At 34.6% G+C, this 24,654-nt stretch overlaps 1 pseudogene; it reads right to left on the bottom strand.

Annotated features, from left to right (window-relative positions):
* Positions 1-22,789: 22,789 nt before the first annotated feature.
* On the bottom strand, positions 22,790-24,123 carry LOC120155555 (annotated as a pseudogene).
* Positions 24,124-24,654: the final 531 nt, after the last annotated feature.

Below are 24,654 nucleotides of genomic sequence, written 5' to 3'. Positions count from 1 at the left end.
AAATTTATTTTTTCTAGGTTTGACACACCAAGAGCGATAATCAATGACAGAGGAACACACTTTGTAAAACGAATCATTGAGGCGCTCATGAAGAAGTATAAAGTAACTCAAAGAATTGCTACTGCTTACCACCCTCAGAAGAATGGTTTGTGGGCATACCGTACTTCTTACAATGATCTCATTAGCATGTCCCCTTATAACTTAGTCTTTGGAAAACCATATCGTTTGCCAGTTGAATTGAAACATAAAGCTTACTAGGATGTTAAGGAATATAATATGGACATGGATGCAGTTAGTGAAATAATAAAGCTTCACATTTAAGAGTTGGAAGAAATTTGTAGGAAAGCCCATGATATTGCTCGAATCTACTAGGATAAGATAAAAGAATTTTATGATTGATGAATTTCTTTTAAGTATTTTCATATTGGGCAAAAAGTTCTAGTTTTTAATTCAAAGTTTAAAATTTTTGTAGGAAAGCTTCGAACGAAATGGTTAGGACCTTTTACCGTGACTTAAGTATTCCCACATGGCACAGTTGAAGTTAAAGATGATTTGGGAACTTGTTTCAAGGTGAATTGTCAACAGTTTATGCCTTACCATGAGAACCATCAAGCTTTTCTGATCGAATAGCTCATTTTGGAAGAACCTATAGTATGAATCATGTATGATCTAAATGACGTTAAACAAAGTGTTTTAATGGGAGGCAACCTTTTTTTGTTTTCATTTTCATTTTTTATTTATTTTTATCAAGTGTTTGGTGTATTTTTGTTTTTCTTGAATATTCAGGTACTTGATATTTTTTTATCTAACTTAAATGGAGTCGGATCCAGTATTTTCAGTCGAACAATGAGGAATTTTTTGTCTGTGGAGCAACAACTCGAGAGCGGCAAGATAGTTTTCCCCCTTCCCCCTTCCCCTTCCCCTTCCCCCTTCCCCCGTGCGCATCATTTCATTAAACCCCTCTCCACCTTTTTTTTTTTTAATTTTCAGCGTACGTTAGCATAACCCAACCAAATCTCGGTGTAGGTTAGCATTTCCCAAAAATCATGTCGCCCACAATTCTATAAGTTTCCCCCAAATTCAAACACCAATTTGACATGCCACTTGAACATAATAGGACCCACACTTATTTTCAATTCTTTTCAAATTCAAATTCCTTTATTCATTTCTTTTACACCTCGAGCCCTCCACATTAAACACAAAACTTATTTCCTTTCATACATTCTTTCTATCATTCGAAACAACACCATTCACAGTCGCCCCTTAAAACACCCGCTTTTTACCACTCCCTGCTCGCTGCCACATCTTTCACCGATCGTTCCATCCGATAACCCTCGCGCTGTTGCTACTATATCCAAACACCACTATGGTGAGAACACACAACCAAGGAAACGAAGACTCATTACCATCGCTAATTCACCATCGTCGATTTGCTGCTCTAACGTTCGTGGAGGTTCCAAGCGATTCTGACCCGGCGCTGCTACCCTCCCCTCACCGTGGTGGGTGTCGGCAGCAAGTACCTGACCCTCTAACCATTAAACCCGAGCCATATAGCACTCCGTTCGTTACCTCGTTCGTTGCTTCATCGTCAGCCAGACGTTGACATGCTTATTCGAGAAAAAATGATGTTGCAGCCCATCTTATTCGCTGTAGTATCCATCTCGGGCAGCATCTCCTTTTTTCCATTGAGGTAAATTCTGAGCCTATTTCGGTTTTACCATTACTAATGATTATCCTATGTTTGGCTATACACAGAATTTTCGTAACGGTTTTTTGATGGAAGGACATCCGACTGCATATCCCAACCACACCTCAAAGTCTTACTTTCACGCTGGGCATCCCTCCTCTCCATCTTTCACGTAGACTTTTCCTTAAGTCTCGGTACCTCTCAACAGTCCATCGATGAACTCATACAATCCCGAATGAAACTACCGAGGTCGACCATACGCGGTTCCTCCTGAAGAGAATTTGCAAGAATTCTTGTAATTAAAAACTGTGGAACTTGTCCCCTTCGAATCCGTCCGACATCGACTTTTCTAAGTTTGTAAGTATATTTCGATTCGGACTTCAAAAACACTACATTTGAGAGTGATGTGCACGCTTACATTGTTGCTATTGGTTGGACGTTATATTTTCAAATTAAATGTGGCACATTTTATGAACTCGTTTTTTTAATTTTATGCTACATTTACTTTTTTGCAACATCGCCTTATTAATGTACAATCTCGGGATGTTGTTTATTTTTTATTATATGGACATTATTTTCGCACGCCTATTTCTGAGTTCATGCTATGAATCGTGATTATTTGACTGCTTTGCTAGAGATGCGGCAAGACTTTGATGTGAATTTCGTTTATTCGACACTTATTGATTTGGTTAATCAACCCTTCAATGCCCGTACGACTAAAGCCCTTCAAATTCATGATCGAACATGCGTTACATACACCGTTTTTTGGTGTATAATTACTCGGAAAGAAACAACTCTTCTTCTTCCCTGAGCAAGGTTGAACTATTCTTCCTTTGGTGTATGTTAACCAGTAGGAAGGTAAATTTCGAATTTTGGTTTGCCTTGGCTTTTGAGATCGTTATCCGATCTAATTTCTCTCTCCTTCTCGGACCTTACATTACTCATCTTGCTTCTCGTATAGGCGATTTTCCTCGACAATCATTATTAATTGACCATCCATAATACTACTTTTCAACATTTATTAATTTAACTCACCACAAAATTGTATGCAAGGTAGGCAATCTTCTGCTTCCCTGATATCTTCTTCGAATCATTAACCAACACCCTGCCGACCAAATCAATAACCTAACAAAATTAATTATAAAATTACAACATATTCACTATGTTTCAACAATTTATACTTTCTACTTAACATACCACTAATCCATGCCATAGGTTTTAACATTACTGTGGCGAATTAGTTTCCCAATTCGATTACAATTTCCCTGTATAATAAATTTAGATTAATGTTTTGTCATGAAATATTTAAATATCACTCACAAAGCAATATATATTATCGACCTCAATGGTAACCCACTATTCCATACATATTCACACATTCCACTTTCAAATGCATCAATTTCTTTTGGTATTTTCACTTTTTCAACCTACAATTTTGATTACAAATATTAGTCACAATACAATAATGAAAATCAAATTCAATTTTCTTCTATTCATCTTACCTTCTGCTTTTTCTTCTTAGGTGCAGTACATTCTGAATCTAGGTCAACATTGTTTACATTCTCCAGTGTTCGTATAACAGTAACATCTTTCCTCCTCACTGCATCCAACTTTTCTTCTTTATCTTTTTTTAAATTCATCATTTTTTTCTCTACTTAACTCTTCATATCTTTTATTTCAGCCCTCATTTTTTACATTGATTTTTTTTCAACCTCTCCTGTCACCCCCTTAAATTCACCCCTCAATTCCACTTCTTCTTTCACCATTCCCCAACTTTTCCCTTAAGGCCCTCAATCACCTCTTCGATTCTGGATTGTCTTTGCAAACAATCAGAAACGACTGTTTTTAGCTCTGTCAACTCAGACATCAAAATGTCAAATTTGCTTGTACTCCCCTGACCATAATCCCCCTACTACCTTCTCTTCTTCCTTCTCTTTTTTCTTCTCTTCCTCCTATTCCTCCTCTTCCTCCTTACTAATAACCTTCAAAATTAAATTACAATATTAATACATTTTTTATATTTTTAATATTGTATAATTACTTTTATTACCCTTTCTTGCTTGCTCGTTTTTCCAACTTCAATTTTTCCATCACTCGAACTACTTCTTCCATTCCCCATGCACTGATGCGTGTCAATCTGGTTCTTTGGAATGCCGACACACTTGCACAATCAGACCAAAAATCAAACAATACAACCTGCATTTATAATGAAATTTATCATTTTCTATAATAACTATACTTAAAAAGTTTTCTAACCCAACACATCCTTCAACTTATTTTCCTCTAAGATTGCTATGCTCCCTTTGAGGTATGTTGGCTTCGACCCTTCTGAAAGCTAATTATTGATTCAATCAAGATGTCATGGACATATTCAGCCTAATTCAATTCACCTTTCAACCCTTCATCGCAAATCAACTTGATATTGTCCTTTTCTCGGGGATGTATCACCCGTTGGACAAAGAAAGATTCCGATAAGGTACAATAGTACCCGGACCTTTAGGTTATCCCTGTCATAAGCTCTGCTTTTAACTTCCTCATCAAGTCCAGTATATGTCACCTTGGGCTTTAAATCATATTTCTTGGCTAGTGTTTTCTGGTTCTTCATCTTAATAACTTCTTCAACACTATTGTCTTTATCTTCTAGCCCCAATACGGCTACAACACATGGGACCCCCAAAGGAAATGAATAATCACCATATTGAACTCTACATTTGTCTACATCAAATTCCTCCATCAACGATCGAAACAATTCCCTCCGAATTGGTCGATCGCTCACTCCGATCAAAGATTCAAACCCTATTTCTTCCAGCACATGAACTTTATTCTTCTTCATGTATTCAATTATGGAGTTTGATGATACACCTTGTCTACACTTCCTACATTTTTAAAAAATATCTAATGTTAGTATTTTTTATATATCGTTTATCACAGCATTTACAAGTTTAATGAATACATTCTTTTCATGTGTTTTCCTCCAAGCTTTATATTATTGTCATCCTTTTTGGACAGTGTCACATACAGTTCCTTCCCAACATCACTCATCGACTTCCATTTCTCCAACACCTCATGCTTCACATGAAATTAAGCATAAACGTTTCTTAATTAATAAATTAATGCTAAATAATACTCAATGTCAATTTCAGTTTACATACCGAACCGATGTTATAATTACCAGTTTTATTCATCATTTGGCATTCAGTCATACTGTCAAGATTTGAAATTTGTAATCAATTTAAAGTTCTTAAATAATTTAATCCAATTACCATTTCAATAACAATTACATAAATACATTAATACTTACTAGAAGTACATATATCCACCCAGTGGTTGCTTTGGATTTACTTCATTATTGATACTCTCAGGCTCCATTTCAATGTCATCTTCGCGAAAAACAATTGCAAGATCCATTGACTTCATTTTTCCTTCATATTTAAATTTATGAACATTCAAGAATTAAATTAACTCAAATCAAATCAACTACAAGTTACATATAGTTTATTCAATATACAAGTATCGATAAATAATCCTATAGTAATCGAGTTTCCTTTAAAGGAATGGGAATACTCTCTACTACATGTATCGGTACCTTTATACAACATATAATATCAATTTCTACCTATAATATTATATAAAAGTAACGATATTTATTTTCTATCTAGAATATCACTATCTACATGTAAATCGGTCTCAAATCCCTCTTTACTTTGAAAAGCCCAAACCCATAAACATAACCTCTATTTCTTAATACTGTAATACTAAAAAATTAGGGTTTCGATGACATACCTTTCGATTCGATTGCAACAACAAACAAACAACTACGCTTTCAAAAATGTATTGCTTCTATTTTGCAGCAACTAATACGCTTCGATTTCAAAAAAAAAACTACAGTCGTCTTCTATCTATTTCTCTGTTGGCAATGCCTTTGATATTTTAACCGGTTATGTTATTTATTTAATCGATACCATTACCCAAGTCTCGATACTTTTGTGTAAGGTATTGATACTTTTGAGACGTTTTCAATTTTTTATTTCTTTTCAATTCCTAAAGTACTGACACTATGGTACATATACTTAAAACAGTATCGATACCATCAACATATCCAGTAGCGCTTTACCAGTTTTGTCAAATTGAAACTGATTTTGTCAATTTTCAACATGTTATATTGTCATGTATCGATACATTTGTCTAAGGTATCGATAGTTTATAGGCGCTATTATTGTAATTATTTTAAATTCCTAAAGTACCGATACTTTGGTACATATATTTATAAAAGTATCGATACAAATGTCAACCATTCCGGTATCTCTTTACCGGTTTTGTCAAATTGAAATTGGTTTCATGAAATTTTAACCTGTTATATTGTCATGTATCTATACATGTGTGTGAGATATCCATACTTTCGACACGTTTTCCTTTTTTCATTTCTTTTAAATTCCTATAGTACCGATACTTTGGTATACATACTTATAAAAGCATCGATACAAATTTCAACAATTCTGGTAGCTCTTTACAAGTTTTCTCAAATTGAAACCGGTTTTGTCAATTTTTAATTGGTTTAGTCAAATTTATTACTTATTTTGTAAAATTGAAATCGGATTTGTCAAATTTTAACATGTTATATGTATCGATACATGTGTGTAAGGTATCGATACTTCGTATGCACTTTTATTGTAATTCTCTTAAATATTACTAAACTACCGATACTTTTATACATATTCTTATATAGGTATCGATACATGTCTACTTTTAACCAGTTTTCATCACTTTCTTATATATTACTATATATATTGATACTTCTGTGCATGGTATCGATACCCTACCGATAAACAAAGTTTGCTTGCTTTCAAATTTTTTAATATTTCTTCATGTTTTCCACCTACAACATTATTATTAGTCAACATTTCCGGTAGAGGTTAGTAGAGGTCAACATTTCCGGTAGAGGTTAATTGCCCGTCCAACTCAGTTGGTAGAGCACAAGGCTCTTAACCTTATGGTCGTGGGATCGAGTCCCACAGTGGGCAATTCATAATTCTGACTGTCGGAGGTCTTTTACGGAAGCTGCTCTCAACCTGGAGCTGGGGGCAGCCTACTACCTTACCTCCCCTCACCCCATTACATATGGGAATATGGTCAGCTAATTTAATTTCCGGTAGAGGTTAACCGACTTTGTTAAGTTTCTTATTAAATTTCTGGTCACACTGTTTCTTAGTCATATATTATTTCGTCTTTCCTAATAGAAACCCTTATTTGTGTGAGGCATATTTATAAAAGTATCGATACAAATGTCAACCATTCTAGTATCTCTTTACCGGTTTTGTCAAATTAAAACTGGTTTCATGAAATTTCAACATGTTATATTGTCATGTATCTATACATGCGTGTAAGGTATCCATACTTTCGACACGTTTTCCTTTTTTCATTTCTTTTAAATTCCTATAATACTGATACTTTGGTACATATACTTATAAACGCATCAATACAAATTTCAACAATTCTTGTAGCTCTTTACAAGTTTTCTCAAATTAAAACCGGTTTTGTCAATTTTTAATCGGTTTAGTCAAATTCGTTACTTGTTTTGTTAAATTAAAATTGGATTTGTCAAATTTTAACCTGTTATATGTATCGATACATGTGTGTAAGGTATCGATACTTCGTACGCACTTTTATTGTAATTCTCTTAAATATTACTTTTATACATATTCTTATAAAGGTATCGATACATATCTACTTTTAACCAGTTTTCATCACTTTCTTATATATTACTATATATATTGATACTTCTTTGCATGGTATCGATACCCTACTTATAAACAAAGTGTGCTGGTTATCAAAAATATTAATATTTCTTTATGTTTTCCACTTATAATATTATTATTAGTCAACATTTCCGGTAAAAATTAACCGACTTTATTAAATTTCTTATTAAATTTTTGGTCAGACTGTTTCTTAGTCTATATTATTTAGTCTTTCCTAATAGAAACCCTTATTTGTGTGAGGCATATTTGAGCAGTGGTCGTCAGAATGGTCATAAAAGCAGGGGTATCATCAATTAAAGTAAGACTACAGTTCGTACTGTTTCTTTTGTTTTTAAAGATGGAGGAATCTCGATATCAGCTGTTTAGCATGCTCAATTTGTGTGGATATTTGGAGAAAGTTACTGCAAAAGCTTGTTTTATTCGGAATCTCTATGGACACTGACCTGGAGTGGCAGGTTTAGAGCTATGCATATGGATCGGGCGATTTTTCAAAAAAAAAAATCACCAGTATATATATCGATCTAATACCGGTCAGATTATATTTCTCGATTTGACATCCGTAGCAGTAAAGCGCGCCCCCTGAACCGCGCTATATGCTGATTTGGCACCACGTGGAGTGTAGCGCCCCCCCTGTACCACGCTATACGCTGACTGGGTTACACGTGCGGTATAGCGCGCCCTCTGCTCTGCGCTATACGCCACGTAGGGGTATAGCGCGGATACTGATCTGTGCTATACGCCGTACCAAAATTATATTTAACGCGGTCTCTGATCCGCACTATATAATAATTACATATATCGCGGTGCAGGTACCGCGCCTTATATGTTTATAAATACCTCCCGTTCTCGCATCTCTCCTCACATCTCCTCGCATCTCTCATCTCTTATAAATTAATACAACAATTCCGTCAACGAGTAATAATTCTAGCAATCTTCTTATATTTGATTTAGAAGTTCGTGCAATTTTTCGTTATAAGATAATTTTATTATAATTTTTTAATTATACTTATTGTTTATTATCATTATTTGAAAAAATATTATACTAATTATTTTTAATTAATTTTTATGTTTGTAAAATTGAAAAGCGAGAGCATACGTCGAAATAGTTTTGCAGTGCAGGTAATAATATAAAATTATATTATTTAAATTATTTACGTTGATGTGTAAACAAAATTTTGTGTTATATTTTAGTTCATATATAATTTATATAATCAGGTTTGTTTAAGTTTTTTTTGCAGATATAATATTGCCGCACTTTTAAACTCAAAGAATGGCGCGACTTTCAGCTATTATTTATTATGATGGTAAACTTTGAGAAGATGAAACCGACGTTGTTTTCGTATCAAATGAGCGTGTTAAAATATCATTCAAGAGAAACATAACTCTTGAGGAGCTGATAACGAAGATTTCGAGGAAGATTCATGTTGGAAGTAACAGAAGAATGTCGAGGAAGATTCATGTTGGAATTAACTTCAAGTTAATGTCATTCGATAATCGCTGATGAAGATTAAAAAAATGAACACAATCATTAAATTTTATCAAACTAATAACAATTTGGTATTTAAATACAACAAACTTACAATAAGAATTAAATGGTAAATGATAACCAAAATACAATAACTGATATTAAATGGTAATAAACAAAATTAACTGAAATATATTAAAAAAAAGTCCAACAAATTTAACAAAATAAAGTAAGTATTAAATGAGAAATAATAAAAAATTACAATTAAACAAAATAAAGTAAATACAAATATAAAAAAGAAATCTATCGATGTCTGCGTCGCGAATGTGTTCCGCAGGGCGTTGGTTGTCGGTCTCGAGGAGGATTTCTTCGTATCACTGGTTCTGACTCCTCGATGTCGTCGTCGTCGTCCTGAGCAGGTACATTAGGTTGATGAGGAGCTGATGACGATGAAGCACCTCTATAGAATAAGGACCCTGGAGGTGTATGACTGACTATCCCACCGGCCTGCGAAAACTGGAAAAACTTGGAAAACCCAAACATCGCTGAGTGTGAAAACTGTACAGGATGTGTCTGTGCTGCAGCCATGGGTGATGAGGCTGAACCTGCCAAATATCTAGCATATGAACCCCAAGTCGGATCTACAAACATAGACTCATAATAGCTTCCAGGAGGGGTCATCTGTGATGGTGGCGGTGGCAGGGTCATAAAACTAGGTGAAGGCGGCGGCATCTGGTAATGGAAAGGCGATGGCGGCATCATATATGGCTGCGGTGGCTGCTGGGAAGGTCCTGCTGGTGCAGCTGAGGATGAACCGGAATCACCTGCTCTCTGTCCACGAGTCGGGGGACGATGGTGCTGTGTCGGTGAATGCCTCTGTCGACGTCGTGGAAAGGTCTGCCCTCGTGCATCCTCGGGAAGTAGAAACGATTTCCCGTTACTTTTGAACCACTCATAATAATCCTTAGCATACATCAAGAAGTCAGTAAAAATGGGCTCTCTATGTGGAAGGCGCCGATGTCGATCCTCCCACAACACGACCCACTCATGATGCCTCACCAGCCAATCTGTATCTGTCTTGCTGCGTCTATCTAAGCTATGCAACTTGTCCATATTGCGAGGTGCTTCCGGAATTGGTTGAAAACAACCAAACTGCCGGAGCACACGATCAGTAGAGTGTCACTCGACAGTCGCATAACAGATCAGAGGGACCATCGCCATCCAAACATCTGATGGACCCCTCAACTCAGGTGGGATCACCTCCCTCACATCATCAGTAGAATATGACACCCATTCAAAACTAAAACAAATAATATATAATTTTTATCAAAATAATAATCTAATTATATAACTATAATTTAAAATCGATTTTTAAACATTAAAATTCATACCTGTGTGCCAGCCTTCTGATCGATTAACACCCTAATTATTTCTAAATCATCAGGTAGCTCCTGATGATTTTTCCTATCAGTAGACCACCTATTCAAGGAAAAAAATTTGTTATACGTTGTATAAAATTATTAATATACAAAATCAGTTTTATAATTACCTCAGAAGTAGTGGAAATACGAATGGGTTCTTCACAACAGGACATAAAAAGGGAAATCGATACCATGCCCAAGACTGCAGCAGCAGGAGACATCCGCCGATAGCATTACGTCTGTAGTCAGTGGCTCCACACATCTCCCTGTACACCAAAGCCAAAGCTGCCGAGCCCTAATTGAATGATCCGGCGAGACGAAAGTCGCTAAGATGTCGCAACCACATGCAATGAACTAGGTTGAGCGATTTGTCCGGCATCTATCAACTGCATTATGCATGCCCGTGCATACATCTTAGCCTCATCCTCAGAGGCGTATGCGCTCAACTCCCAAAAATTGGTATCTAACCAATTTAACGGTATCCTACCTCCGATAAAATTTTTCGGGACACGTCCTAGACTATCTCGACACAAAGTAGTCCAAGAATCGGAAGCTATCCCCGATATCACATCTCCATCCACCGGAAGCCCCAGGTGCATAGAAACATCCTCAAGCGTGATCGTGCACTCTCCGTACGGAAGATAGAATATGTGGGTCTCCGGCCTCCACCGCTCTACTAAGGTAGAAATCAGGTCTGGCTCTATCTTACAGTGACCCTGATATCTACCTATGTAACCGAATCCAGCCTCTACTAAATATGGCAAGACACGGCTGGGTATCACTAACTTAAGATTCCTAATAAAAGGATCTAATACACGGTCCTTCTCCTAAAAATAAATAATTACAAAAATTAATTCTTACTCTAATAATCATGCATTAAATAAATCAACTAATTATTACTAATAATTTAAATTAAATTAAAACGTTAAAATGTTATTGTATCAGCAAAGTGTCGAGATATTTAATTCTTAATCTAATAATCATGCATTAAATAAATCAACTAATTATTACTAATAATTTAAATTAAATTAAAACGTTAAAATGTTACTGTATCAGCAAAGTGTCGAGATATTTAATTATTAATCTAATAATCATGCATTAAATAAATCAACTAAATATTACTAATAATTTAAATTAAATTAAAACGTTAAAATGTTATCGTATCAACAAAGTGTAGAGATATATGATTTCCATCCGAGCGAAGTAGACTGTCTTCCATTATATATCTGCAAAAGAATTATATTAGTAAAATATTAAATAAAGTAAATACATAATAGTAAAAATATTATAAAATATACCTTAAAAAGATAGAGTATTTGAGAGAATTTGGGAGAATTTGGTGTGATAAAAGTGATTGAGGACGGGGGTATTTATAGGGAGGATGGGGACGTGAAGGGATGGGTATTTAGGGGTATAGCGCGCCCCCTGCACCGCGCTATACCACACGTGTCAGATACCCAGGTATAGCGCAGATCAGGGGGCGTGCAATACCCACGTGGCGCCAGATCACCGTATATCGCGGGGCAGGGGGCGCGCTATACCCACGTGGTGCCAAATCAGCGTATAACGCGGTTCAGGGGGCGCGCTTTACTGCTACGAGTGTTAAATCGGGAAATATAATCTGACCGATGTTAGATCGATAAATATACCGATCATCGGTGATTTATTGGGAAAATTGCCTATGGATCGAGGGGACGTCAAAAAAAGTCGTTTCCATTAAAATTTATTTTCATTTTTTAAAAATTTTATAAACTTTCTCTTAAAATTTTAGAAGATCATATTTAATATAAAATCATATGTACGGTTGTTCAAGCTATATGAATTGTGTAGACACCCATTTTTGTCCGGGTCTTTTATTATTATTATTATTATTATTATTATTATTATTATTATTATTATTATTATTATTATTATCGTTATTTATTATTATTAATTAATTACATATATTTTTTGCAGGCCAAATTAAGGCTTGATTACAAGTGACCCAGCTGACCCATTACAGCAACCCGAAGCCTAATTGGCCCAAAGACCAGAAGCCCACAGCTAACCCGGACCTAACCTAGTAGATTAGGGTTTTAAACCCTAAAAATATTAGGGTTTAAACCCTAATCCCCTAACAGCAGCCGCCTCGTGCCCTTTTAACTCTCCAGCCGCTGAGCTCCAGCGTTCCAGCTTCCCAGCCGAGCTTCCCCCTCGCCGCCGCTGCCATCGAAGCTGATGAGAGCCCATCCATCGAACAGTGACCATCAACAATGACAGAGAGAAAAGCAGTTAGACGAAAATCAAATAAAAAAAACCCATTTAAAAATTATATAAATCTCGAAAATCCGGGATTTAATCTAGCTATATTCAGAGAAATCATATCCTATGTAGAGGTAATCATCTCATCTACATGCAAAGGATAAAAGGAAAAAGAAGAGGTCACAGGACCATTCGGTGAAGGCCAGTTTAAAAAAAACAGAAAGATTTGGAGATGGTGAGAGAGACAAAAAACAGAGTGAACCAGTGGAGAAAAAAGAGAGCATTCGAACCACAAACCAAAATTAAAAAAAACCGAGAGAGATAGAGGGAGTTTTGAGAACAAAAAGAAAATATAAAGAAAACAGAGAGAGAGAAGAGAGAAAGCTTACCGAGGAGAGAGGTTCGGCGGAGGCATCAGAGAGTTTAAAGGTCACCGTTTCTTGTTGTTTCGAGAGGTAAATCGATAGATTTAGGAGACTGGGGTAGTGTTTAGGCAAAGTGGAGTGGGGTTTTGAGTAGAGGGTGTTGAGAGGTTTTCTTTTGAGGGTTGTTGGGCGTCTCCGGACACCGTGCGCCGCAGTGGTCACCGCCGGCGACGGCGATATTTCTTTTCTCTTATGAGGGAGTTGAGAGAGTTATGAAACTCTCTCTCTCTCCCCTCTGTTTTCTGAATCAAAACCAAATGAGAGAGGGGAAGCAAAGAAAGCCCGAGTTTTCAAGTGTAAACGGTAAATAACACCTTAGGTCCCTCGCAGTTGTAATTTATCTATTTCAATCATATACTGAAAGTTTGCTTTATTCTATTTTGAGCACTTATGTTTCTGCATTTCTATTTTAGTCCCGTTATTATATGCTATATTATTTTTGTTAATGTTTGACTTTAGGAACCATATTTGTAATTATTTCATTTAGGTCACTGATTTGGTGTAGTGTGTATTTTTGTGGATATTGGAATTTGGTCGCAATATTTGTAACTTTATTATTTTAGTCACTGTTAGTATTTAGTTTAATTTTTGTTTAGCCCCCTAAGTTTCTATTTTCCCTATTTTGGTCCCTAAATTTTCATTTCTTCTATTTTAGCCCTTTTAAGCTTCTGTAATTGTATTTTGATCCTTACATTTCTGTTTTTTTTCATTTTAGTCCTTACTGTTATTGTTGGGCTTTTTTTATTTTTAATGCTTGTATTATTTAATATTTGTAATCTGGACTTTGTTTTATTTGCCATTTACTATTCAGTCCTTTAAATTTCTGTTAATCGTGTTTTAGTCCCTTAATTGCTTATTTTTGGTATTTTATTTTGGGTTTGTAATGTTTATTTATTTTTATTTACGTATGAATATATTTTACATATTACATGGTTATTTGTATTATGTAAATAATGTGTTTAATCCCACTTAATGTAAATATTTGTATTTTCAATTACATTTATTCTCATTATATTCTTATGTATGTACGAAATATTTGATTTTATTTTCAAGAACACGCATCCGTAGAATGAGCGTGGAAAGTACCATTTGGACGAAGTGGTGCGATCCGGTACGACATTTTAACGACATAGGAACTTGAAATAAGTCGAGTATATTTTACTAATTAATTTGTTCAAATGATGCAATTCGTGTTATTTTAAGTGAAAATTTACTTTATTTTATGTTAATGTAAATTTCAATTTTGTTAATTTATATTCGATTCATTTTTAGTTAATCAATTTATGTAAATGTCGTTTTTTTTCATTTATATTCGATTTGCGTTTTTAATATAAATGAGGAGGGAATATTCTTTAATTGATAAGAAATATTCGAGTTAGTTTTCCCGACAGAGGATTGCTAATATCGAGATTTCTTTTAAAGTTAAAGAATTTTCCCTAATAATTATTTGAAGAAAATTAATATTCAATAAATGGATCATAATTTAATTCTATATTTGATTCATACTTTCCACTATCACGACGATATGTAAGCGACACAGTACCAGTTTTGGGCGCTGTGGGGTGCAAATCCTTCCCCACGCGTAACCGACTTCCGAACCCGTTTTAAACGAATCTTTGGTAAACGCAGACCAAATTTTGTCTTAAAAAATGATTTTTTTCTTTAAATTATTTTTTAAAAGACGTTTTTAGGTATTCGTCCTACCTAACCCAAAGGTCGATGGCGACTCTATTCAATTTATTCCAAATTAATTCCAAATCACTCATTTTTCCAAATTAAAGTCATAATCATTTTGAATAATATTTAATTGTTTTACCTAAAAAAATAGTTATGACAGCTTGGCGACTCCACTGGGAACCTGTTTTTAGAGAGTCGGGCTGTAAGTCGCTTACACTGTGTCGTCTTGGTGGAAAATTATGATTTCGAGTCTTTAGTTAATTTATGATCCGTTTATTGAAGTTTTTAATTGCTTCATTTTTTATCTGTCATACTAACATTTGATTTTTTTTTCCTTTCAGATCGATCCAAGTTTTTATTGAGTTTTATCTTATTCGTTTTTGAGTCAAAGGTAGGTACGTTCCTCTTCACACACATCACGTGCATTTGCATAACATAAGCTCTAGACACGAGCTTCAATTCAAATTAGTCGGGGTGATTGCTTTACTCTCGTAAGAATTAATTCTTCGTATGAGTTTTAGCAAATAACCCATGGGATACATACCTCATACCTTCGTAGGGATTTATTCCTCGTATGGGTATAAGGAAATGAATATCCTCGAATTGAACTCGTTCCGTTCGAAACATGTAATGGGTGAGGATCGAGGGTCTGACAGCCCAAGGGGGCATCGACAACAAGGACAATTCGAGTTCCCTTTTCCCTATTAGAGCCGAAACCTTGCATATAGTGAACCGTAGAATGGTCACCCTATGTATAGTTATACCGAACCTCTGTTCGTCAGTAGGTACTCAAACTAAGTGTACACAAAGGAGGAGCGTTTCTAAACCCTTATATTTTGCTTTAAGTTCGTAGAATTTTTTTTTCGAATAAAAGCATGCGAACTAGATACCATGCTGTTATGACAAATTTCTTGGAAATAGATCATTGTGGGTAGAAAGCATGTCCGGGTAGGATTCCTATCTATTGAAAGCATGTTCGGGTAGATATCATGACGGGGTAGGTGTTATATTCATCTTTGAATAAGATTTTTTATCTGTATCAATTATTTTACATGTACTAACTTGTTTTTCTCTTTTGTTTGTGTACACTAACTTATTTCTTCTCTTTTGTTTGTGTCATTTTGTCATAATTCTTTGCATTGGATTGCATCATCATAATGCAAAAGCGTTGATCCGCAAGGGGGTATCTAAGAGGAAAATTTTCACAAGAAGAGGTGAAAATTTTCAGTCAAGCAGTCGTGTATGTAGGCATGCACCGAGGGTTCAAAGAAGCTCAAAATACAAGAATGAGACTTGCTCGATGATCGTGCTGCATTCCAGACCAAAATGATGATCCACTAATTCGAGGAGTAATCCAGCAGTGGAGTTTTATCTACAATCATGTCATCACTAGTCATCAAAGATCGACATATTGGTTTCAACACCGCCGAGGCATTAACAGAGTTAGTTTATAGAGCATTGAGGGGCATCAGTTCTAAATACGAAGATCCAAGACGAAGCAGTGATCTCGAAGATCGTGTAATATTCGATACTGAAATGGCGATCCATTGATTTGAGGAAGAATCCTGCCATAGATTCTCTTTTACGATCATTCCAACTCTAATCATCGAAGAGTGGCGTACTGACTTCACCACCGTAGGGGCATTAACCGAGTTAGGTTACAGAATGCTTGAGAGGCATCATTTTCAAGAATGAAGATCCGAGAGGAAGCTGTGATCCATTTAAGAGTCAGCATATAAACGAAGGCTTTTCTGTAAAGTGGAATGTCTTGTAATGTGAAAGCTTTTATTTCTGATGAAAATTATTCTAAGATATTCATCGTTGGGATCAATATTTTTGCGTTTGCATTTGCATTTTTGCATTTTGCATATGTATTTCAATTTTTGAGCATTTTCACATGCATGGAATTAGTTCATGGAGAATTCGATGGAAATGATCAAGATCATGTGACGCCATTGAGAATAAAAGTAAGATTTAAATAAATCAGCACGATGGAAGCTTGTTCAGCTGGTTATAGGACTGAGCCTTCCATGGTGATCTGAGACAAGAGTCCCATATCCTGAGGGATACGATATTGATCCAGCACGCAATTACCACCTGAGAAGCTCCAGACATTCTGTTGAGAACTGCCAGGAATTAAAGATCAAACTCCAGAATTTGATTCATTCAGGGGTATCCTAATGCTAAGCAAGAGAAGTCATTGCACCTACCATTTGCATCTAGAGAGTTTATTTTGTTTGAACTCAATTTTGTTCTATTTTTAATATGCGCTTAAATATTTTTAAATCTTAATGATTGAATTTATGCTACCTTTTAAGGTGGAATAATTGAACAAATTTTAATCTTTAGTTCTTTGAATATCTAATGAAGTACATATTCTTTTAATTCTTCAAGAATTATAGATTTTTGACATATGACAAGATTATACATTTCTTATCATGTCCAACCCCAAAATAAAATCTCTCGATTTTTACCCAGAATAATTCCTAGTCACCACCAAAGAACCAATTTTTTGACATTCCCTCTCTTTGAGACCTTGAAACATTCTTTTCAAATCTGAAATGTTGTATATATCCTTTCGATATAAAAAATCATACCCATGCATTTTGTTGAGCCAATAAATTCACAACATTGTCTTCTTAGACGTCAAACCAACTTTTTCTACCAATAAGACCTACAGACATTGAGTACAAGATGTTCACTTGAACATGAAATTTCCTACAAGAAGAAACAATGTGGGACATCTTGAAGCGATCTTCTGAGGACGAGCCTGAGCAATTGAGATATGTTGAGAGCAAGAAGTAGAGAAAAAGAAAATTATTTCAAAATAATTCTATCATGCATTAATTACATTGTTTTCATGTAACTAAAAAATTAATCCTGAAAATCTATCCCCTGGGGATACTTTTTCTGCAAGGACTTCTGTGTATGAAATGATGAATGACTTTCTTTCATTATCCCTTCACAACAGGAGAAAATATATATATCCCTTGTGTCCCCATTTGAGCCTGAATTATGTTTTCTTCTTATTCAACCCTAACCAAGGATCACCCTCTACATTGGGGGCAAGATTAAGGAAATCTTCACGCATGAGTGAAGACATCGATTCAAAATAGATACCGAAAGGTGAACCAGGTACAGAGTACAAAGAAAAATCAAAGAAAAATAGCAAAAGAAAAAGAAGACAAAAGCACAAAGACAAAGAGTCCCTTGACTCAAAGGACGCATCAAGCTTCAAACTGTGAGATTGATCAAGCACAATTATTCTAGAATCACTTCACTCGAAGATCATGAAGCATCCAGAGAAAATCAAGAGAAACACATACGAGAAGATTCAAATTGAGCAAGACAAGATCAAAGGCATCAGATTTAATTGATCCTTGGTTCAATCACCCTTAAACACTTGTTTGGGCCTTTTATCCATTTCTTTCATAACCGTGAACCATGGCCTACATTACATGCCTTAAAACTCTATTCTAATCATACATGGATTTCTAAATAGAAGACATTATCTTTAGATTTTATCCCCCCCTATCAGGATTAATCTTTTATTTATAAAAAAGGGTTTTTCTAAAAACATTAATGCATGATAGAAAAAAATAACAAAGGGGGGTTCAAGACATAAATTCTGAGTAATGTCGTGAAACCGAATGAGGATTCGAGTTGAAAACCTGAAAATGCGACTCGAATATGAAGACTATTGCATAGGAGGCGATCACACAAATCCCTTGATGAGGCATCGCACAACATGAATGAGAACATGAAAGCTGGGAGTCGAAGAACACTTCTAATAAATGAGTACATAAGTTACTTCATCAGATCAGTGAATATCAAATATATGAGAACACCATACCTTTGACTAAAAATAACAACCTGAGACATTTTATCCTCTTCTCACTTAAACCATTCCTCAAAGATAGCATTGATCTTGACATTTGTCAAATAGCTATAATTTATTGAAGAATTAACAGTGTAATTAATTCTTTGATATACAATGAACTCTTGTTTTAGGATTTGTCAATTGTGAAACCTTGAAAGGGGTAATATTTTCAAAATCTTTGATTAAACATTTTTAAAACTCTTTTGATAGATATTTTCATACTTTTGAAAATACAAGAAGAAGAAAAATGTTTTTCAAACAAGATAATCTCTCTGTAGGCATATAATGGAATTCAACGAAGATCCCTCTGAAGCTCAAGATTGAAGCTGGGGCAAGAAAAGACAAATTTTTGGGGAAATTTTGATGGTAAACAGAAAACAAATTGTCTCAGTTTGAGGTTTGCAAGAGTACACCTGGTGGAAATGAAGACAAAATAAATCAAAGATAGAGTGAAGACTGCTCTCGCAACTATTCTCCTTCCAAATCGAGAAAGCATATATCAATGCATACATACATCAACACATATATACATATTACATGAGTTTGCATTGTTGTATCAAACATTTATCATCATGTGCATTAAATACATTTATCTCATCACTTGAGGACAAATTCAATAAAAAAATCAAATAAATTTCATCTTGACATCCATCATAACATCTAAGATAGTCAGTCAAAAATGCATCATTTTGATCTCCCAAGAAATCAAAGCTCGGAAATGACCAAATGTCTATAACTTGAAGAAGCAATGATTTGACTTCCTGAAGTCAACAATCAAGACATTTCCTCAACATGCAGGAACAAACAGTCTTTCTATCGCCTTTGAGGGTGTTTTCGTGAAACAAAATTTTGTCTCGCTTGAGACATTTTCCACAAATTTTGAGAGTTTTAAAACAAATTTTTGTTTCGCTTGAGATAATTTCTCTTAAAAATAAACTTCGTCTCGCTTGAGACATTTTTTCCTTTGATATACAAATTTCGAATTTGATTCACTTGAAACAAAAATTAATCTCACTTGAGATTGTTATTCTTTTCAAAACAAATTTCGTCTCGTGTGAGACATTTTTCCTTTGAGAATACAAATTTCAAATTTGTTTTCATATTAAACAAAGTTGATCTCACTTGAGATCGTTTTCTCAAAAACAAATATTGTCTCGCTTGAGACAATTTCTCTAAAAACAATTTTTGTGTCGTTTGAGACAATTTCTCTAAAAACAAATGTTGTCTCACTTGAGACAATTTTCCAAATTATGAATTTGTTTCACTAGAAACAAACATCATCTTTGAGTCGTTTCTTTTGAAACAAATGATCTTTGAGTCTATTTCTTTTGAAACAAAACTTTGTCTCTCTTGAGACAGATTTTCTTGAAAAATCTTTGAGTTTGTTTCACTTAAAACAAAATGAAAAAAAATCTTTGAGTATGTTTCTTTGGAAACAAAATTTTGTCTCTTTTGAGACAGTTCCTTTTGAAGAAAAATCTTTAAGTCTGTTTTTATGAAAACAAAGGTTTGTCTCTTTCGAGACAATTTCTCTTAAAACAAACATCTGTGAGCATGTTTCCCTTGAAACAAAACCCAATTTTGATTATTTTTCTTTTGAAACAAAGTTTTGTCTCTCTTGAGACAGTTTTTCGTAAAAAAACTCTTTGAGTTTGTTTCTTTTAACAAAATCATATTTGAGTCTATTTCTGTTAAAACAAATTTTGTCTCTCTCGAGATAGTTTCTAATGAAAAACCAACCTTTGAGATTGTTTCCTTTGAAACAAATTTCGTCTCACTTAAGATGTAATCCATCTTTGAGTTTGTTTCTTTTGAAACAAAATTTTATATCTTAATGACAATTTCTTTTGAGAAAAAAATCTTTGAGTTTGTTTCCTTTGAAACAAACTTTTGTCTCTCGAGACAGTTTCTTTTGAAGATACCCACCTTTGAGATCGTTTCTATTAAAACAAATTTTGTCTCCCTTAAGGCAGTTTCTCTAAAAAATACAAAATCTTTGAGTTTGTTTCTCTTGAAATAAAACTATCTTTGAGTCGTTTTCCTTGAAACGAATTTTGTCTCTTGAAACATTTTCCCTTAAAACAAGAACATCTTTGAGTTTGTTTCTCTGGAAACAAGGTTTTCTCCCTTAAAATAGTTCCTTTTGAATGAAAATATTTGAGTTTGTTTCTTTGGAAACAAAATTTTGTCTCACTAAGATACAAGTTTCTGGAAAACAAAGTTTTGTCTCTTATGACGATGTCTTTTGAAAAAAAATCATTGAATCTGTTTCTTTGGAAACAAAATTTTGTTTCTCTCGAGACAATTTCTTTGAGAAAAATCTTTGAGTCCGTTTCTTTGGAAACAAAATTTACCATCTTTGAGTTTGTTTCCATTGCAACAAAACAAACATCTTTGAGATCGTTTCACTTGAAACGAATTTTGTCTCATTTGAGACAGTTTCCTATGAAACACCGATCTTTGAGAATATTTCCCTTAAAAACGAATTTTGTCTCGCTTGAGACAATTCCCTTTAAACGTCATCTTTGAGTCGTTTCCTTTGAAACGAATTTTGTCTCTTTCGAGACAGTTGCTTTTGAAACACATTATCTTTGAGTTTGTTTTTCTTGAAACAAATCTTTGAGTCTGTTTCTTTTGAAGCACAACTTATCTTTGAGTCGGTTTCCCTTGAAACCATTATTCCTAAAGATGACCAGACCTCCTCATCACGTAGGAGCCGTGTCACCCCTAGATATTTTCTTATAATCATTCACACAAAAATTAACCACTTGAGTTCAGACTAGAACCAAACAAGGAAAAAAACTAACAAAAAATTTGAAAAAACCTATCGAAACTGATAATTTTGAAACAAAACAGTTTAGATATTAAAAAACCAAACATTGATATACTAAAATGAAACAAAAACTAGAGATTAGTTATGGTTTTGAAAAGAAATAAAAATTGAGATATTAAAACAAACAATAACTGATAATTTATGTGCTAAATACGTAGTTTAACCTTTAATATATTATTTAATAATAACCTACCGAAAAATTCTACGTAAAATTTGTCTTAATTCCCACGTAAAGGACAAAATTCTACTGAAAAATTAAATAATTATACCCTCCCTCGGAAAATAGTTGATAATTATACATTTGTTTTATATATAAAAATAGAAATTATAATATTTTAAGCTGAAATTATTAGATAATGCTCTGCATGAAATGATATGATTTGATGAAATGAAATGAAATCACTCAAAGAAGCTCAAAAGTCTTTGGTTCTTCTGTTATCTTCATCCTCAAGCATTCGATGTTTTAACCATATCTTCAACAAGTTATTCAGTTAGGGAAGGGCATTCGATATTTTAACCATATCTTCAACAAGTTGTTCAGTTAGGGAAGGGCATTCACCCCTATTTGACGGCTTATAACTTAACCCCACTATATTTAGTATATTTTTATTTTAAATTTTCTCAATAATTTGATATTGAACGTTTATATTCCTGATATTTTTTTATATATTTGAACCCAAAACTTCAAAATATAATAATTATTATTTTATCACTAAGATCATTTGGTACGTGTTTATTTTGAAAATTTAAATTTAAATTAAGTCGTGTTAATTTTTAAGGTAAAATAGATCAGTTTGAGTCTAGAATGAGAAAACTGATATGATTTAATATAAAATTATATTCTTTATATTTTGGGATAATTATAATAATATTTTCATATTTTATTGTTTTAATTAGAATTTTATTTTATTTGATAAAAATAAATTTTATATATAAATCGAGTCGGACAAGATATGGATTTTGATTTAAAAAGTAAGACTGCTTTGAATTTTTATAAACCTAAATCGAATAAAATATAAATAGAAAACCTTCATTTTTGAAACAAGCTTGAACGGGTCTAAAACTCTTAACTGATAAACATCCCTAGTTGTCCTCACTACTCGAACATGGAAACTCTTGTACATCGAGAGCAATTTATACGCGAGTATATATAAGGTTAAAATCCATTTATATAATTTAACCTCTTTTAATTTTTATATAAATTTAAAATAATTAAATAAGTGAAAATTATGGATAAATACAAATCAGGTTTCGATCAATTCGACCTGATCTTAAAATTATATATCTTTTATTTGGTTAGGTCTAATTCGAAAAATATACCCTCTGCACCTGGATCAATTTTTGGAGGGCAGGTTCATTTTTATTGAACAAGGATATAATAGCTCGCCCAAAAAGCAACAGCTCTGCTGCTACACAGATTTTATTACAGTTATCATACATCAGATATGAAAATTCTCGTGAACCCGTTACCGTTATTAGAACAAATTTCTTAAACTAGAAAAAATGAAATATAATATGATTCCCTGTTTTAATACTATAATGATGATCTACAACTTAATCTACTGGCCGGAGCTTTTTCTCCATCAGATCCACCGTTTCTCGACAATTCTTTCACTTTCTTGGCAGACAAACAGGTCCTAGAAAGATGGTTAAAGTTTTCCCATCAAGAGTCCAATGCAAATGGAGTTTGCAGGAGATCATAAGGTGCCCACAAAGCGTCCAAAGGGCAAGGCCTATCAGCATCGAGTCTCGCCCACGGCTTCCCTTTCCCACTCCAATGTAAAAGACTAACCGGACCAGGATGTAAATCCCGACACAAACCTCTGAAATTGTCTCCGCGAGACCATGTTGGTTCCATCTATGATCAACCGAAACTATGTTTCCGGCGAAAACTAACAGAAATGGTGGCAGAGAACCCAGATCGTAGATCCTCATTCTCTTTTGAACCTCCATCCACTCTTCGATCTTCGTCGTGTAATCTCTATTCTCCACCGATCAAGGTCGATTACCATTACGCCGGTGTTGAAATAACATGGTTTACGGTTCGCAAATGTTAAGGACAGCGAATGGTTCGACCAAAACGTTGTAGTGAAGTAGGAAGTGAAGTTTGCATTGCAATATTGGGGTGCAGCCAAGACCGAGTCGTCCCCGAGTGGCGTCGCGGCGAGTTTAGCTATGTCGTCGACGAGGACCAGGTCCGAGTCGAGGTACACTACTCGGCTGACGCATAAAGGGAGGAGATTGGCTAAGTAGCTCCGAGCGTAGTTCAAAGGGCAGTCTAAAGCCGAGCGGATAGACGTCGAAATGAGGCGTGACACGGAGGAGTCATCGAAAGGGTAGACTTGGAAGTTGAGGTAAGGGAATGATGTGGAGATGGTGGCGCGTAGAAATGACGTTGGCGGTAGCGGAGGCGATAAAGTGGAATACGATGTTTGGGGACAAGAGGAGTGTTGAAGTACCGAGAGAATGACGGCCATTGAGCCACGGATGTAAGCAGAGTCGAGGGTGATGGCCACATGTATAGCTTGGTCCGAGCAGAAAAGGGAGGATTCACCATTGGAGTCTTCTTCATCAGTTATCAAAGGGCAATCAGGAGAGTTATAGAATTGTGGGGCTTCCTTGAATTGTAGAGTTCCGGCGGCAGCAGCGGCGGTGGCATTACCAGGAAAGGCAAAGACATTAAATATCAACAGGAGGAGGAAATGTAAGAGTGGTGATTTAGGCATTGGCAAGATTTGGTTGAGTTCACAATGATTCAATATAGTTTTATTTTGTGAGCATATATATATATATATATATGTATATGGGATTTTCTTTTGGGGAGAGTTTTCATCATTTTTAACATTCAAATGGGTCCACACTTCGGTCCTACGTCCTTTTCCTCATTTCTCAATTCACCATTTCACTCTACTAAGAAAGTCGTGCATTTTCGTCACAAGGTAAAATTTGGGATCAAGTAAGCCAGAGAGTAAAGATTTTCTTAAATTCCCATAAATTGATTAATTAATTCAAATCAAATACTATAAATTTCATTATAAATTGATCATTCTAACTCAATTTCTTCCGTTTACAATTTGAATAATTTATCATGCTTAAAGGATTCAGTGTAATTCATATTTTTTATGCGTAAATTATTATATTTGACAAAAGGGTACATGAGACCTTTGTACTTTTCTAAAAAAATCAATGTGGTCCTCGAAATTTTTTTTTGCATTCAATGTGGCCCTCGAATTTAGAAAAAGAACTCAATGTAACTCTTTGACCAATAG

The sequence above is a fragment of the Hibiscus syriacus genome, unplaced genomic scaffold (assembly GCF_006381635.1).
Source record: "Hibiscus syriacus cultivar Baekdansim isolate YM2019G1 unplaced genomic scaffold, ASM638163v2 tig00111197_pilon, whole genome shotgun sequence".
Lineage (NCBI taxonomy): Eukaryota > Viridiplantae > Streptophyta > Magnoliopsida > Malvales > Malvaceae > Hibiscus > Hibiscus syriacus.
This window is presented reverse-complemented; position numbering and strand designations above follow the sequence as displayed.